At 38.5% G+C, this 18,981-nt stretch overlaps 1 long non-coding RNA gene across 1 annotated transcript in view; it reads right to left on the minus strand.

The window, feature by feature from the left end:
- Nucleotides 1-18,981, minus strand: part of LOC111580101 (uncharacterized) — a 33,765-nt gene that overhangs the window by 7,977 nt on the left and 6,807 nt on the right. Inside the window, exon 2 of the long non-coding RNA XR_002747151.3 lies at nucleotides 13,444-13,515. This is a non-coding gene — a long non-coding RNA (uncharacterized LOC111580101). The remainder of the gene's footprint in view (nucleotides 1-13,443; nucleotides 13,516-18,981) is intronic.

Raw genomic sequence — 18,981 nt, forward strand, 5'->3', positions numbered from 1 at the left:
CCTGTCTTCACCCTCAGTCAGCTGGGATAGACTCCACCCCCCATGACCCTAATGAGGATAAAGCGGTGTGTAGATAATGGATGGATGATTTTGTGAGCTTAAGGTAATGAACTTGCAATGTATCTGTTTATCCAGATTTTTCTTTTGGTTGTATTTTTTTTCCTGTTTTTGCCATTCCATTAGATGTGGCAGCAGGAATTTTCATGCCTAGTATCCTAATCCCTCTTTCTAAAGCAATACTTCCTAAATCGTGTGAGTCCTCTGCCTTTAAATTATTATTGTCCGTCTCATCCTCCTTAAACAAACTTTCTCAAAGAAATGGAGGCTCTGAAAGTTGCTGAAAGTCAAAATCAAAAGCTTTCTTCTATCATAACCTCCTTTTATATCAACTCCATCATGTTTAACCTGCTGTAGCCTGAACAGCCTGACTGAAGACAGACTGTCAGTACTGAGGATTGTCTCCAGACAAAGACAGACTGACACACAGGTGGAGATAATTTCTGACACTTCCCGAGAACGTGTTCTGCCAGAGAAGGATGGCCTTAAGCAAACCTCCTAATATGGTTTATTACAGCTTGGGTCTTATTTCTTCTAATTGTGGCCAGCAGGGCAAGTAAGGACACAAAGGCAGGCTGAGAGGATTTGATTTTTCCTGCTGTACTTAAGCTGAAGCTTTGTGCCGTGTGAACCGCTTTGCTCTGCAAGAAGAGCTTATCACTGACCTACCTGACAGCCTCACTTTCACTTTCACCTCCAGACAATCTGCTTTAGATCATCAGAATCAACTTTTTGACAGCCTGTCTAATTATCTGACTGTTTCATTTTCTTTCCATAGAAGCAAAAAAAAAAAAAAACCCCAAAAAACATCATGTGGATTTTTTTCGCAACTGAAAGTTGAATTACAAAACAATGTTGAAATTCAGTACAATGTTTAGTGGCATTTAAACGTTTTACTTAAGAAATCATTTTTGTCAGATTTTTTGTGCAAAATTTCCAGAGCTTGATTTTAAATGCTATGGCTTTGTCTGACAGAATAGAGTGAACATGAGAACAGGTCTGATCAGGCTGATTGGTTGTTCATTTTTGGCCATCGTTTTATTTTTTCCATTTTCTAATCAAAAACCTAAACAAAAAACAAAACAACTTGAGCCACTTTAATCCACTTGCCTTTGAAAAAATATTCAGGGCTTTATTTAAATTAAAAAAAAAAAAAAAGTCAAAATCATGTTTTCAGTAGTTTCCTAAATGTTTCAAACATGTGCCTGAATTCAAAAATGACTGTTTCATTGGTTAATTTGAGTTTAAGCATAATTCAAATCCGTTCTTTGGTCCTACAGCTACAGTGATTATCTTGTTGAATACTATACCATCAATACTTAGAAAAATGTTACAAAAAAAGAAAAGAAAAGAAAAGAAAAAAAACAAAAGTTGGTGGAAATTATATTTATTAAAGCATCACTTCTATTTTCATTTCATGCAACGTTTTCCATCTAATCTGCTCCATTTTGCATTTTACTCCATTGTTATAGTTACTCTGACAATAAGGAATTCACATACAAAGCATATTACATTATAATAATGAAATATCATTTCTATGGCTGTAGATTTAATCATCCTCCAGCATAAAAAATAACTACAATATAATATATTATCTAAACCCATTATTACATCCATAATATTAATGCAATAAAATTATAACACACTGATGACTTAATTCTACTGCTTTAAGGTTTCACATTAAAAATGATAGAAAACAGGTTTTGCTAATACTTCTATGCCTTTAGTAAAGACAGATTTTGTTTGCAAGATTTTAACTTGTGGTGGTGTAATTTTACTTTGAGGTTTTAATGTAAAAGATCCAACACCTTTCCCCCCTCATTGCCTTTACATTTTATTATATAGTGGTAATAAATGATAATTAAAATTGACCTTGCAGCAGTGCTCTAGATGTTATAGACAGTAAGTATTAATAACACAGCAGTGTACCCAGCAGCCACAGCATTTACAGTCCATAGCAGTCTGGTATGAAACCTCCTGTCTCCAACATTAACACACTATCAGTTTGCTTTTCCTCATGTTATATTATGTCATATGATCAAATAAAAATTCAGAGCAAATTAAATTGCAATTAAATTGCTCTCAAGCAGCTTCTTCAACCACCGACCCTTTAATGATGAAATGTAAGTGCATCATGAAAATGTTCCGAGCTTTTGTCAATCTTCATCTGGACGTTTTGGATGTGGAACTTTTTACCCACGAAAACAAATCATTTATATGCAACTAAACTGCAATAGTAAATACCCTTTAAAGGGAATTTATTGCATCTGGATTACATTTTCTGTCAAGTGCGGAGGAAATGCTGATTAACTTATTTGGCAATTAACAAATTAGTAATTTATTAAAAGACTATCTAGTGTATATATATATATATATATATATATATATATATATATATATATATATATATATATATATATATATATATATATATATATATATATATATATATATACACTACCATTCAGAAGTTTGGGGTCACTTACAAATGTCCATATTTTTCAAAGAAAAGCACCTTTTTTTAATGAAGATAACATTAAATGAATAATAAACACAGTCTAGACATTGTTAATGTGGTAAATGACTATTCTAGCTACATACCAAAATATCTGATCTTGCAGAACAATACCCACTTGTAGCATTATTCAGCTTTTTTCTGGTTAAGATTTAGCAGCTGTTGGTTTGGAGCAAGAAAAGATAGTGTTCTTTTTTAATACAAAAAAACTCCACTGTCATATTTTCCCTTTTTGTGACCTAAACAACAGACTGCAGTTTATAAACGTGACATTGTATTTGTCTCCAAAATTATCCAACCAGCAATTATCCTGCACCTAAACATAACTGGGAGACAGCTCAGTTGTATATACGTATATAAAGACGACATTTTTAGTTTCAGTTTCCAGCACTTTTACTGAATCATTGTTTTTAAATTGTATGTATCTTGTGCTAGTGCTAGCAGTATTTTACTACTGTATTATGGAAGGCATCATTCTGCTCTGAATCTGATTAGAGAAACAGACATTGTTTGAAACAATAGATTCTTTACTTTATGAGTGAGTGAACAGAAAACCTCTAGTTTCTTATTTTTTTTCTCATGCCTGTCGGGGTGCCTACTTTTTGAAACACTATGTGCTGCATTCTGTTTTCACCAACGACCAAAAATGCCTTTTTTATCTTTTCAGATAAAAAAAAACGGGATGTTAAGAAGTTAAAGGTCCATTTAAATGAGAGCACATCAACTATAACAGCTGAGGTGTGTGCCATTGATTCGTGCTATAAACTTGACTTTGAGCTATACAAATGAACTTGACCTTTTAGCATCAGACTGTGTATTTAAGCGCCCGGTAGCTCAACAGGTTGAGTGGGCGACCCATAAACAGGGGTCATGTATTTGAATCCAGCCCCTGGCCTTTTGCTGCAGGTCCTTCCCCTATTCTTCTCCCCACCTCTCCACTATCCTGTCAAGAAAGCTGAAAGGCAAAAATAAAAAATAAAAAAATAAATGAAAAGATTGTGTATTTATAGGCTTCATGCGCTGTTCCCTGAATGAGTGAAAGGAAAAGGAGGCAGCGGAGCTGTGATTGTGCTCACTGTGCTGCAGCTTGGCCACAGCTTCCCTCCGTGTGGCCAAAGAGCCACACCCAGTTAACACTGCTCTCCCCCGGGTCCGTGCCTCCCTGCCTCCCCCCTCCGCCTCCCCCAGCTCCCGTTAGAGGCGTCCATCCTTCACGCTGCTTTCAGACAGCTGTGCTTACTCTGCACTACACAGAGAGGCTGGCTGGGGAAGAAAGAGACGGGGAGAGAAATAGACTCTGCCTGCTGCTGGATAAAAGCAAGCTTTTTGTTCCCTAATGGAGCCTTGCCCATTTTATTTAGATCAGTCATTCAGACAGCGCCTGACATTGGCATCATTGATTTAACATCATTCATTTTATAAGGAGCAGGAGGGAAATGAGGAGATGAAGGTGGCTGACGCTTGAGAGAAATGAGGAGAGCGACGGGGGATTCTGCATTCAGTCACTCATTAAGTCACATTCTCTTTAAATATATATATATATATATATATATATATATATATATATATATATATATATATATATTAAATGTATGCTCTCTCTTCAAATCTTTTGATTTGAGTGTACCCCTATTTTAAGTTCTTTTCGCGGCTTGAGCAGATGTTTTCCTAGTTTGTTTTTTGTTTTTTTTGGTGTGTTTGTGAATCAGTTTCATCACACAGATTATTATGTTGCGCTGAATAAAAGCTTGAATTGTAAGACTAAAACTGAAGCCATTTCTCAGCTACTGAATAAAAACTAAAAACCCACAAAGGAGATTTTACAAACAAGCTCTTTTAGCCTGGTCGCTGGCTGACTGACGGACTGACAGTGAGAAATATGGGCTGCAGTTTGTGAGCAGACAGACAGAGAGGCTGAGCGATCGGCAGACGGCCAGATTGAGTCCAGTATTTTCAGCCCCAGAATAAACTCCAGTCTTATCACAGGAGGAGCAGCTGGCTGCCGAGCAGGACAGGTGACAGAGATGATGCTGACAGCAGCCCAGCCTGCCAATCTAACGTCTCTCCGGATTCCCAGGGCAAGGGTGGACTGGAGGCAAGCTCCACTGATAGATGTTTGAAAGGAGCTGTACAGTTAAAGTCGCGGTCATCTTAAAGTTGCAGCGATATGAGCAGAAAATTCAGCTGATTTTGTGCAAAATTTGACTCCTTGACAAGCACGATCTAATGGGATCTAGGAATTTGGAGCAATCCCCATGTTGAATGACTGATACAGCATGTTGAACATGTAGTGAGAGATGCTGATCTCAGACGAAATTCCCTCAAACTTTCCCCAAAATAAACGCTGATGAGCTGAGCTGACACTAGACGGCTGTTTTCACGCTTCTATCTGCTGAAAGGGGAAAGTTTCTCTGTGCTCATCTTAAATCTTGGTTTACCACGTGGATGTACAAGCAGGATTTTGTGAAATCAAAATTAGTTCTTAGCTTTTAATGGTCCAGATTTGCACTTAGGAACATGTGATATGGGAACATGCAATCTTTTTTTTTTTTTTTTTTTTTTTTTTAGAAGCAATTATTATTCAGAGCAACATATTTTTAGATAACTGTGTCTAGGGGATCTCTAAAAAAGTAAACTCGGGCCTCATACCCAAAAGCATATTGTTTTTGTTCATTTTTAAGTCTTTTATACTTGTGTTCTTTAATAGGTGACTTTGATGCAAAAGGAATGTTAAATTAGAAAATAAAAAATAATATATCACTCACAGATTAATCCAGCAGTCACACGACTGTTATAAAAGTGTCTGTCATCATCTATTCTTACTAAAATGCCACTTTTCTGGTTGTATCTTTTCTGTTAATTTATAGTGGATGTAATTCAGCATTGTCTTCAGGATCATAGACTTTGAATGTTGAGAAGCTCTTACAAACATTAAGCTCTGAAAAACACATTAAATAAGCCTATGAAAACAATAGTTGTTTGAATTCAAATCAGAATTATATATATATAAAAAAATCAGTAAACCATGTCATTAAGTTATAAGCTAAGCTATCCTGACCCAAATATGAAGTGCAATACAAACAACAATTGAGGTTGTGGCTAAGTACAGTTGATCTGTGTCCATGGCAACCAGCCAACTCAGCTGATGAAGACCATGTGATGTGGTGGAAAGGGTGAAAAAAGTAGTCATTGTTATTCAAAAAATAAGTATGTGAAACTATTTTTGCAACATACTGTAACCAGATTCATCAGTAATGAGAATCTGTTGACTGTCATGTAAAGTGACCATAGCTTTGGGTTTTGGACTATTAGTTGGATGTCATCCTGAACACTAGGAAATTTTAGTACAGGGTGTCCCCAAAGTCTGGACACATAGTAAATCTCATTAACTATATATTTTTTGCCTCCACAGATTAAATCTGGCTTTGAGAAAGAATAAAGACTTGAACTGGTACTTCTCAGTGAAGGATGGACATATGGAAAGACAGCAGATGAATTTAATGCACGTCATGCAAGGAGGATTCCACTTGGCTTTTCTATGGTGGTGAAGGTGGTTAAAAAGTTTAAAGAAACTGGCTGTGTCATGGACAAACCCCGATCTGGACGACCAAATGTATCAGCTGGAACTAAAGAACTGGTCATGGATAAAATTCATGCTAGCTCCAAAAAATCACTTCCCTAACTCTAAGCCTATCTTTCCATATGTCCGCCCTTCATGTCCACTGAGAAGTACCAATTTAACTCTTTCTTCTTTCGACAAAGCCAGATTTAATCTGTGGAGGCAAAAAAATTATTATTAACAGGATTTCCTATTTGTCCAGACTTTAGGGACACCCTGCAGAATTTATTTTTTACTAATTTACTTAAACTTTATCAGTTAAACCGTGATTAGTTGAGAAACTAATCTGCACATTAATTGATAATGAAATGAATTAGTGTTCACAGCTCCAGTTAAGTGACAACACATCCTGTGTACATGCAACATCACATGAAACACATCCTTTGAAAGTTTCACTGAGAGCAACTGCTGCTGAGTCTCCAGACTGAATGTCTGTAAACCAGCATGGGAACGAGTCACATTTGCTTCCCAAAGTGAAGACGACAGTATCTCGAGGTCCATCAGGACAGTGGCAGAGCAGCAGGAAGAATAATTAATGCCAATAAATAGGAAACCGAGTCTTTCTGTACTATCTGTGCTGGTAGACAGTCAAACTTAACCAGCCCTTAACAGACTGCATCTGAATGCAAATAAAAATGGATTTCTAAAAAATATGTTTTTCTTTTTCTCTCTCCCGGTAGTTTTTTCTTTGAGATCTGTAAAACTCTTGACTTTCTTGTTTAAGAATACAACTTTTAGTGCTTAATTAGTTCATAAAATCATGTAGGGTGTGCCAGGCCTGAAGCAGGTCCCCACGGCAGACCAACAACAGTCTGCTCATTAGAAGAAGCCACTGGTCTGTGTCTGTCGCTCTGCATGGGCTGCTATCAAAGTCTCTGTGGCTTAGAGCAAGCTACAGGAACACACATGCTGAAACCACATGTACCACAAAACCCTGCTCTAAAGGAACACATTTGATATTTTCTCACGAAAAGACCAAAACTAACAATGACTTGATCTTTCTAACAAATATTGTGCGTATCTGAGCCCGATCTATGTTATTCCTCCATGCCACAGAGCTTCACTGTTGTCCAGAAACTATGAAAAACACATCAGCTGACATGTCCTGGAGTTTACTTGGACTCAGCCCCCTCATCCATCACAACACTGCACTGCTGTCAGAATTACTTTGTGACAAAATGTGTACTAATCTAGTCCCCTAGAAATGTAGTGTTTCGTAATTTTTTAGTAACATTTTCTAAAAACTACAGCGACCAGCTGTGCTATGAAATTTCTGATATATTCGAGAATTTTTTTTTTTTACAGAGACTCATATCTTCACTCCTTTGTGTGGGTTATGTTTTTGATTAGGGTTGGAGAAAGATCGTGGTTAAATCAGATACAGGGCTACCTTTTCATATGTTGTGCTGAATGCAACTGTGGACTAAAAATATAGACATAAAAAACGGAATCTTTCAAACTGTAAGTCTAGATGACAGAATTTAAAACAAGAAAAACAAACAAACAAAAACCGTACAGCACTGTAGGAGGCAGAATGTAAGTGGGATGAGAAGTGGATATGGAATATGAGGAGGTGAAAAAAAGAGGTGAGTTTGAACATTGGAAAGGATAAAATACAGAGCAGTATAGATCGCAAAGTCCTGAAATCTGCAAGCCAGCATAACACTGTGCTGCTCATTAAATGTGGTTAAATGTAGTTCTAAGATTTTTTATGTAGAGATGGATGTAATATAACTAAGTACATTCACATACACTACCAGTCAAAAGCTTGGACACACCTTCTCATTCAAAGCTTTTTATTTATTTGTATTATTTTCTACATTGTAGATTAATGCTGAAGATTAACACTCTTTTGTTTACAACGTAATTCCACTTGCATTATAGTAGATATTATGTTACAACTCTACTGAATTATTATGTTCCAACTCTACTCAATTATATATACATAATATATACATATATGTATGTGTATGTGTGTCTATATATATATATATCTATATATCTATATATCTATATAGCTATATATCTATATCTATATCTATCTATATATATATCTATCTCTCTCTCTCTCTCTCTCTATATATATATATATATATTAGAGGCCATTGTATTTTGTTTTCGTCTACATTACATTCTACACTAACACTGTAACACTGTATTTACTAGTTAACGTGTAGATAAGGTTTTACACAGAGCATACAATGAGGTTGAAAGATATGTGGTTTTATTAGATAACCCGTCTCAGACAATACAGTAAAATTCCAATACTCTATTGAAAACAACTACAGCTATTTCATGAAATTACATAAGCTTTTTAATATATGAAACTTTGCAAATGGAAGCTGTGTTTTGTTAAGATGCGTGGGTTTATCTTGAGTTGGAGCTGGTGGGTAAGTCAGAAAGCATAGAGAAAGTAGCACATAGCTGGTTTGGGTCTTTCTACTAGAAGTATTACTCCTTTCCTCTTACCCCATCTTTGTGTAGCACTGTGTCAGTTTAAACCGTGCTGTATTCGGTTTAATGAAATCAATCTTTTAGCATCATTTTGTAATTTTGCCTCATTGTGATTCTCTGTGCTGTTTTTCTTTCCCTTTTCAGTTCAGTACGGCGGTTCCTCGAAGCCCCATTGCAACAACATTACTGCCACCTGTGCCTGCAAGTGAAAGGCACAATGTAACGAAGTGGTGTGTCATGTAATAGCAAGGCGATGCCGTGGAGCCGCTGATAATTTCGTGATGGGGGAGCTATTGTATTGCAGCTGCAGAGAGGAGGGTGGGGGGCAGAGAGAGTGACTCTAGACTGGATGTTTGGCAGGCTTGGCACCTCGCAGCAGCTCTGAACCAGCTGGCATCCACGGATAGACAGAAGGGAAGACGGACAGAGACAGGAAGGAAGACGGGGAGAGATGCAAGTAGCATGACGGCTATGAGACAGATGAAGAGGTGGAGAAAGAATGAGACAAGGTTAGGATGGATGAAGAGGAAGGAAAGACAGTTACTGTGTATAAAAGAGCACAAAATCAGCTTTTCCAGGGCTGCACCATCATCCCTGCCTCTCCCTCCCATCTCTTGCTGTGTGCAGCAGCATCAAATTGAGTTGTCATCTGCAGAGCCAGTGGTGCAGAATTACCAGCACCTACTAAATTGTTGCTTTTCCTAATTAGCTCCAATGTGAACTCGGAGGCTTGGCGTCCTGAAATGTGTGTCACTTTTTATAATCTGTCTCGCAGAGTAATTTAAATTGGAGGTAGCTACCTTTAGGCTGCACCGTGGCTGGAGTCATTTCCAGGCCACATTAAATGATAAGATCTGTAATAAGACTGAAATATAGCTTCGCTGATTGAGCCAGGTGAAGGAGAGAGCTCTTGTTATATTAATCCTAATGTGAAAATGATGGAAGAAAAATGAAGTCAGATAGCGAATAAATGATTAATCTCACAAGTAGCGGGATGTGTGAGCGGCGCAGCCCAAATTATATTGATGCATTTATACAATTATGTAATTTGCTAAATACCTCAAAGAGCGTGAATGCAAATTGAATAGAGTGACTCATGGCTACTAAGCAGGTGCACACGAGCAGAGGCAGGATTATCAGATTGAATCCAACCCAGAACTCCAAACTAATTAAAACATTCTCAGACACAAGAGCTTTATCTTCCTGTCTTTATGAGCAAGTTTGTTGTATATTTAGAGGATATATTTATTTGTCAATAAAGTAGGAACTTTGAGACATAAGAGTGAAGGCGCAGGATTATTTGCAGGGAAAAAAGAGGAGGTCCTCGAGAGCCGCGCAGTGTGGCCAACAGTTTGCTTTATCCCTCTAGTTAACTGAGTAGGATGTCTGCCAAGCTCCCGAGGGAGGGAGTGTGTGTGTGTGTGTGTGTGTGTGTGTGTGTGTGTGTGTGTGTGTGTGTGTGTGTGTGTGTGTGTGTGTGTTACTGAAAGAAAAAAGCGAGAGAGGAAGGAGAGCGGTTCCACTGGGGCAGGATTTGCTGAATGGACAGACTGACAGCCAGAGACTTCCTGTGTGCGGCCCGTCTTAACGCACACACGACCACACCGGAGGACAGCCGCCTGACATGCTCAGGCTTTTGCACCTCAGCTGGCTGACAAATTCAATTTTCATACTATATAGGCAAAGACGTGCATCTGAGCGAGAGGCCGCCATGTTATGTAGGTCACAACTTGGCGAAGAAGTCAGGACATATTCAGGATTTCTATGTTTGCGTCTTGAAGATGCTGCTGGAGGCATCAGGGGGAGCTGATTGCAGTCAGTTGAACAGAAAAATAATTCTATACATTTTAGATATTTTTTTACAACTAGCAGCAGCAAGAAAACATATTGCTGACTGGATTCTGACAGTAATATGAGGAAATGTTAATATATTTGGCAAGTCAGTAATATGTTGGCTAACCATGTGTCAACTTTTTGTGGTTAATTCAAAGCACTGGCAGTGCTTAATCTAGATTATAATACATAAATGTTACTCATATTTAACCAAAGTGCTTTTCTATCATTTGGAAACCCTAGTTTTGTGCTTTGAATGCCTAGTTTCTTTTCCAACCACCTCCTGCTGACTGTGGTGCAGTTAATGAATGCGTTCTTTCATTCTTTCAAAAAAGAAACACACAACAAACACTGGTTCTAAATCTAGTTTATCCTATGATTTTGTTTGTTAGTACATAGTAAATGGGAAGCAGTTTAGTAAATAAACCTAATTTTGATAGGACATAGGGTTGGATGAGCAGAATCAACACAAGTCAATGAGAAAATCTTTATTGCTGAGAAGGTGAAGGAATCTTTTTATTTTTAACTTTCGCAAATCCTTTGTATGTTTGCTGGTGACATGTCCTGTTTAGCTGCTATGGTTGGTGAATACAGGAGGACATTATGGTGTGTTATATGTAGCTGAGAGCCTCATCTCAAATACTGAAGCTGAGACCAGTTCAACTAGAATGAGGGGTTCAGAAGACACAGCTTCATCTGTTGAGCAATCTAATGAGTTACACATGTGCGTAGCTGTTACTTGTTGATCAGTTATTTGTACCACTAACTTGCAGCGTCAACTCAGGTGGGTGTTGAGTTACGAACTAACTGGTCCCATCTTGTGGTGAGATATCCTGTGTTAAAATCTTATTTGTATTGTACTCATGTGGAACATATTCCCAGATAAAGCTGTATTTAATCAATTTATTACAATCTAAGACGTCCTGACTTTGATTTCTGCACAGAAGCTGTGGCTGTAGGTCACATATTTGTTGGGGACTGAAAGCATGTTTTTGCCTAGTGGACCTGAAAAAGCAAATCTGAATGTGCTCTGGACCCCTCTAAGAGATCAGAAAGGATCTGAGAGAATTAGGGGAAAAGACATATTACTTACACAAAACATTTAACGTTTTTTTAGTCTGTTCTTTCTGATTATTACTGAATGCATTTCCCTCTTCAGCTTTAAATCCTCAGTTCCTAGAGTCATCAGTCATTGCATTACTTACACGTGTTGCACTGCTCGTTGAAAGACTTTAATTTTCTCATTTGCTGCACATTTTTTAGTTAACGTTTGACACTTTATGGTACATTTTTCAATTTAGTACATTATTGTATTCATAGTACACTTTACACAAAATAAAGATGCTTTCTAAAATTCTGTTTTCAAAATTTGTTGATTTTGTATTGTTATTTATTTATTTTTGTATAAACGTAACACTTGATCTGAATGAATTCATTGTGATACAGTTCAAAACAGCCTGTTTTTCTTCATGTTCAAGAAAAGTGGGTGACTTATAAACTGATGGAGATCCAAATAATGTAACAACAAGAAATATTCAATAGTAACTAAAGCCAATGGTGTGAAGTAGTTAAACCAGAGCAAAGACACGTTTGAAAAGCAGATGCATTTGTGTTAAAGGGGTGAATTCATGGAAGAGACTGAATGAGCATGAAGATGAATATAAAAGCTCTAAAGCAATCATTGGGCTTGAGAAAAAGTACAAAAATAAGATACTGAACAAATATTGTCCATCATGCTACTTTGGGTCTTTATTTTTTTGCTGACAGAGTTCAGTCTCTTCAAAAAAAAAAAAAAAAAAAGATATATGTATTAAATGGGAATATAATAAAGCATTCATTCAGTCTCTTTTAGGAGGATTTATGACAGCTTCTTTCTTGTGATGGCAATATGAAGCTTTATGATGAAAATGATACGGAATTGTATCCATCCATCTATTAACTTGTTATCTGTAACTTGTAATGTGTTTTAAAACCCTACAAGAAGAGAGAACTTACCAACAGCATCTTTTACTTTCTGATCATACTTCCAAAATGGCATACCCGGTGTAGGAACAATTACCAAATACATACTTCCACTTTACAGGACAAACAGCAAAGAACTAAAAGAGTTTTTCATTTCAGTTCGACTGCAGTCAGGACGGTTTTTCTTTTAATCAGACATTGAACACATCCCACACACCTCTCTGAGTGTCCCTGAGGTGGCTTGTTAGTGCTGCTTATTGACAATAAAAGGACAATTTCAAATGTCAGCGTAACCCTTAAATAGCTTCTATGCAGCATTTCAGCTGAGTCATTTGAGTTTCCAGGGCGATCAGTCGCTGCTGCCTCATGCTGTCGGCCACAAGGCTCTGAAACTCAGCAGCAGAACCAGCAATGACTAAACAACATGGCAGAGATGTTAAAAAATGATCTTGTCCTATTTGGCAACTACAAGTACTAGCATTAGTTGATGGAAACTGGATGTAGTTGAACTACAAAAAACAAAAATATTTAGGAAGTCTTCAGCTATTGATATATTAAATACATTGAAGTCTGGCTTATTTATGTAAAATGTATTTTATTAATATTTTATTTTCACTTTGACTCAATTTGTAGCTTTAAGATTTTTGTATCAGTCTAATTAAAATAAATCTGTTCACAGGAAACCCTTGTGCTGTTCTAAGTTCTCATTACTCTCCTCTTGCCTCTGTGAAAGATTCATTCCTACTTTGCAAAAAGAATAAAAAGGTGCAATTAAATACTGAAATGTTACAACAGATCAGTTATTTTTTTTCTTGACAGAGGTTGGTTAGAATGTGCCCTGATTCCGGTCAAGTTTGAAGAGAAGAAACAGAAACACAAACAAGTTTCAATCTGATCCAATCAGTGTAATCAAAGTCAAATAAAGCTGACCTTTATCTTCACACTGTTGTAGTAAACAGGCAGTAGAAAGGCAGTAAACTGTTTAATTTGCAGTAACCCCTACCTGTCAGCTGATTCCAGGGCTGCAGGTAGTGTAGAAAACCCTCTGCTCTCCAAATAAAGGCTGACGGCCGCCCTGCGGGAAGAAAGCAAATGTCAGAGTAATTAATTTGTTTTCCTTTAAGAGTAATAATAAAGGGCCAGTGGTGTGTGTTACACAGGATGGACTGTGACTCCACACACACACACACACACACACACACACACACACACACACACACACACACACACACACACACACACACACACACACACAGTGTAATAAATCACTTCAAAGGTGGTAGCGATTGCACATAGGCATCGGATGCATGTGTTTTGCATGTGTGTGTGCGCTTATGGCTGCAAATACATTCATTTCTGGTGTGAGTTTGTGCGTATGCGTGTGCGTCGTCCCTGTAGCCTGCCTGTGCAGCCTCCCTATTGACTGCATCTCTCTCTCAGCGATGAGGTCCGTTCTGCGTTGATAATAAGCTCATTAATCATGCAGCCATACGGCCTGCAGCTCCCCAGCTATGATTATCAACATTGATTGGCTCGGGGAGAAAGCAAGTCGCTGCCTCTGGACCAATGGAGGCAGAGGTTGTTGGGGTGTAACAGCCAAGCAGACAACTATCGATTTAAGCATGAGAGGAGACTAAATGGAATCCAAATGTTTTTCCTCTGAGATGAGCCAGTTGTCAGCGGTGTGGGGTGGCAGGAAGAGATAAGTCCCCAGAGGATGGACTCAGATTTGGGTTCATTTTGACAATTATAAAGTAAAGGTGCACAATCACTGAAATGTTTTCTTTGAAATAATTATTTGTGTTATCTGTGAAGACTGTGTGAAGTCTACAGTCTGTTTTATGTCGGGTCCCTGTGTTGGGTTGTAGAGTTTTACGTTCAGTCTATCCAATAGAAATGAATGATAAAAGGGTTTTCACAGGGGGTTAATTATTTTTCATTATTTCATTATAATCATTATTTTTGTGCACATTTTAAAATGACAGATGACTATTATTCTGCTATACTGCAAAATATACAATATATTTAGAAATGAGTTACAATAATTCAAGACCCAATCCATAATTACCGAAATTAAAACAAGCCTTAACCTGCCAGCATTAACAATATGAGCACAATGTTCAGTTAAGTCAAAGGCAGCCGGTCAAATGCATAGAATGCAAACATAATTCAAATCATGGTTGAATTATATATGATATATAGTAAAAATGTAAGTGACAAAATAAGCAGAAATTAGAACATTCTGACAATGTCATCATGTAAAAATTGAATTTATTGAAAGTTTCTGGGCAAAGAAGAAGCCGTGTGCTGTGTGGTTTGAATAAAAACTTAAAGAATCTGTTTCCATTATTGTTCATTAATCTGATGTCAGCCTGTGATGAGATGAACGCTTTTTTTTACATGAAATCCAGTTCAAACTGTCACTGCTGAGTGTTTCACAGAGATGCACGTATATATCTATATATCTATATATATCTCTATCTATCTATCTATCTATCTAACTATCTATCTATCTATATATATATATATATATATATATAGTCTTAGTTTCTATATATTGTGTCATAGGCACTTTTGGAGCGTTGGGTTCTCTGTTCTATGATTATAATAATTAAGGTATGTACCTTGCTATGTGAAGTGCTATGAGATGACATATGTTGTGAACTGGCACTATATAAATAAAATTCAACCAGATTGAATTGTTTTAATTTGACCTACCAGCTCGAAGGAATAAGCCCAGTTTGCACATTTTCAGTTTACCCGCCAGCAGTAGTGACACATACTGTTGCTCTCAGTCATACAAAGATCATCAGACTGATTCACACACAAACTGGATCCTGTGTTTATTCAAACCAAAAGAAAAAAAACCCAGGGAACAGTTTACACAGCTTACAGAGGCCTCACAGATTGTTAGCAATACCTGTCAGGTTTATGAATAACGTAATGCGTTGGAAAGGTTCCATAACATTAAAATATATTAAAGGTCACTTCACCCCTTCTGCAAGCTGAGTCTTTATTATCATGTGAGTGAAAGTCTCTGCATTCCATCTGTAAGTAACACATAATGATGGCAAACATACAGCACTTGGAGATGCATTGAGTTCACATGTATCTTTGTTGGCGTCATGCTGAATGCTGTACTTTGTGTTACAACAGCCCCTCACCTCCTGCACAAGAAAGGAGGATATAGAATTAGGGCAGCCTAAAAAACAGATTGGAATAGAGAGATGAGCACAGAGGCTCCAGGGTTTGGTCAAAATTACCTCAGCCTGCTCCTCAAATGAAAGTAAATGTGTCCTCACAGTTCTACTAGAAGCATCAGACGGACACACTGACACACACGAGGCTTTGAATAGAACACTGCATTAGCTTTCCACTGCATCATTTTGAAGAGGCACGAACATTTGAGTATTGATTAACAAACTAGTTACCACTCGATGCTGGGAATCATACACATTCTTGTATGAAGAATAGCTCCAAAGATTGATTTCTGTCTCTTTCTGTTTTGGAGGTGATTTGAAGAGCGTGAGAATCTACGGATCTCGACAGAAATCATTCAAGTCTTTAGAAAAGTGACAAACAAGGACCTTTGTGTCGTATGAAGCTCCAGAGTGGCTTTTCAAAGCTCACTGATTTCAAGTTTCTGCTGGGATCAAGAGGCTTTTCAGACAGCCGTTTATTCTGATGTTGTCGATGGAAGCTGCACCTGGTTCACCTCACCTCACCCCCCCCCCCCCAGCCTCCCACCGACACACACGGCTCCACCAAACGGGGCCAAAAACAGCAGAGAATGGCAGAATTAAAGAGACAGAGAACAAGTCGAGGACTCGCTAAGACCACACACATAAATCCTCTCTCTTTCTCACAAGCCTGACCACACACACATCCTCCGATAAAACCCACTAGCAAACTCTGTCACTCAATTAATGTCTCGTTTTATCTGGTTTTAACATACCTGCCATCCTCAGCTGGAATTAAAGCCTCACCTCTTTCTCCTTCTCCCCTGCACACACACTTTTTTCTCTCTCTAAGTAGCTACACACAGTGTGTGGGATTAGGCGCTGTGGTAATAACTTCCATATTGAAAAATGCAAGACTGGGCTTCCTCATGTTCACAAAGACTTTAGCTCTTATAAATAGAATTGCCTTGCACTTCGCATATGCCTCCAGACTGAACCCATGTCTGTCCTTTATAGTTTTATTCCCAGTTTTATCAACACCAGTCTGCTGTTTATATTTGTAGTTTTTTTTTCATAGGATTCGATGATTCCAAGCGAGGCTAATGCCACGAACTGTCTTGTACACTGTTTTCCACAGTGTTTTGCAGTTCAAATGGTGGATTGGAAAGTGCTGACATTCCAGTGGCAGATATTGCTCTCTTGCCCGCCAGCACCCTAAATCCCCTGTTGCGAGGAGTGTGGTGTGAAATCCATTTACCACAGATTCCTGCAGAAAGCTTGTCATCGCATTGAAAAGATCCCCCTGAAATATGGAAGAAGCCTTTACTGTAGATTTTTTTTTAAAGCAGGATGCTCTTCTTCTGCCATATTTCACTCCCTCTTTGTCTATCGGTCGGTTTCTTTGTTTCTTGTTCAATTTCCTGCTGAAGAAAGCAATGCCTCTTGGTAGTAAACAACGATGGCAGCACTAGCTCTGTCACAGTGGGGTAAATCTTTCATAAAAGACATGAGGAGACTATATACAGTCTCGGTCCCTGAGGCATGGGAACGCTAACAGGCATAAGTGAGGACATATGATTTATTTTATTTCAGCACAAGGAGCTGCTGTTGCACTCATGCCCTGGCAATGCACCCAGCATTTAACCTGTGACCGATCTGAAGCAAAAAACACACACTAGCGCATTAATCATATTTGTCCCAGGTTTGTATCCCGCTGTGACTGTGAATGTTCCCTCTTTGTTCAGACCGTAAAATTGCGCCATATGGAATCAAAATGCTGCTTTTTACTGAGAATCTATATGCATCAAACCTTCCCTTTTTACCGCCCACAGCAAATGCTTCGGCTCTGGTTTCCAAACACAAAACTGGAAAAAATTGATCTCTGGGAAATGTACATTCAGTCTAATGACTCATGTCGTGTCTCTAGAAGAACTCCAGCAGCAGTGGAGTCATACTGCCTCAGGTTGAGGACGGTCTCAAAGCGAGCTGATGTGCTCCCTAGAGTCAATACCACCTCTTTTGTCTGAGGAGAAACAAAGGTCTCATACAGCTGCTCTTGCAAGCAATGTTTTCATTAGTGTGTTTAATAACATCAGTGCGGAAGAGGACAGAAATTCTGTCTTTAATCAGGAACACAGATGAAAATGCAATTTAAACAAACGCACTGTTTGATCATAGTCGTGTTCTCCAGCATCAGGATGAAATCTGGTTTAAACCAATCAGAAGTGGTCCTGATGTGAGAGAGAGAGTGCGTGTGTGTGTGTGTGTGTGTGTGTGTGTGTGTGTGTGTGTGTGTGTGATGCCTTTGCTCTCCAGTGCTATTTCAGGTCTGGATGCCTTTGTGTGCAGCTATATGTCAAACAAAGGGCCGCTCTGCCTGCCTGCCTGCTGTCCATAGGACTGGGCTGGGGGGAGGGAGGACAGAGATGTGCTCTGTGTGTGTGTGTGTGTGTGTGTGTGTGGTGTGTGTGAATGTGTGTGTCTTTTGGTTTGGAGTGGAGGGGGTGTGCTGTCTGCAGGGAGCAACCAGGCGTGTGAAAATACTCCACACTGACTCTCTCTTTCCTCCTCCTCCTGACGCCTTTGTGCCGTGTCTTTCATTGCGCCGTCCTTTCCCTTCATTTTCATACATGTTTGCTTCATCTCCACAACACTTTACCTTTCACCCTCTGATCTTTCCAATTTCTCTGACACCTACCCCCTTTCCCTACTCTCTCCTCTTCTCTGTCCTCAGATGTCATCCAGCTAATATTAGCCTACAACAAATTATAATGGAAAGTTTACCGCCCATTACAGCTCCTTTGGTGAGAGACAGTCTTTGATATGGAAATGCTGCCGCCACAGTGTAGGATGTATACATATGCGCTACATTTGGTGGTGCATGTGTGTGCTATTCCCTGTGCGTGAGAAAGAGACAAGCGTGGGAAGACAATGAAAAATGGAAGGTGTATCCTCAGGGAACCCTGTCGTAAACCGTTTCGACAAATTGGGACTGAGGGTACGTTATCTCAGAGGGTTTGTCACAGCCCACAGCCAATATACACACACATCAAACTGACACATGACAAATGGTAGGTGCGGATGATGGAGTTACTATGAGCCAATAATCTCTTTAATGTATTCTATCCTGCTTAGGCATACTAAGTATCTAAGTGCTCAAAGTAGAGAAAGGTTAGCGGGCGCTAACACTAAGGCAGGCAATAATGAACAAAGAAAAATGAGTGTACAGTTAACATCCATCAGTTTGATAGTTAGGACTCAAATATCTCCGAGCACGGAGAGAAAAAGAAATTCAATTTAAAAAAAAAAAAAAAATTGTAACACATCCAAGTCATGATCAAATGTAATCAAATGACTGAAGG

This window comes from Amphiprion ocellaris, chromosome 9 (genome assembly GCF_022539595.1).
Source record: "Amphiprion ocellaris isolate individual 3 ecotype Okinawa chromosome 9, ASM2253959v1, whole genome shotgun sequence".
NCBI lineage: Eukaryota > Metazoa > Chordata > Actinopteri > Pomacentridae > Amphiprion > Amphiprion ocellaris.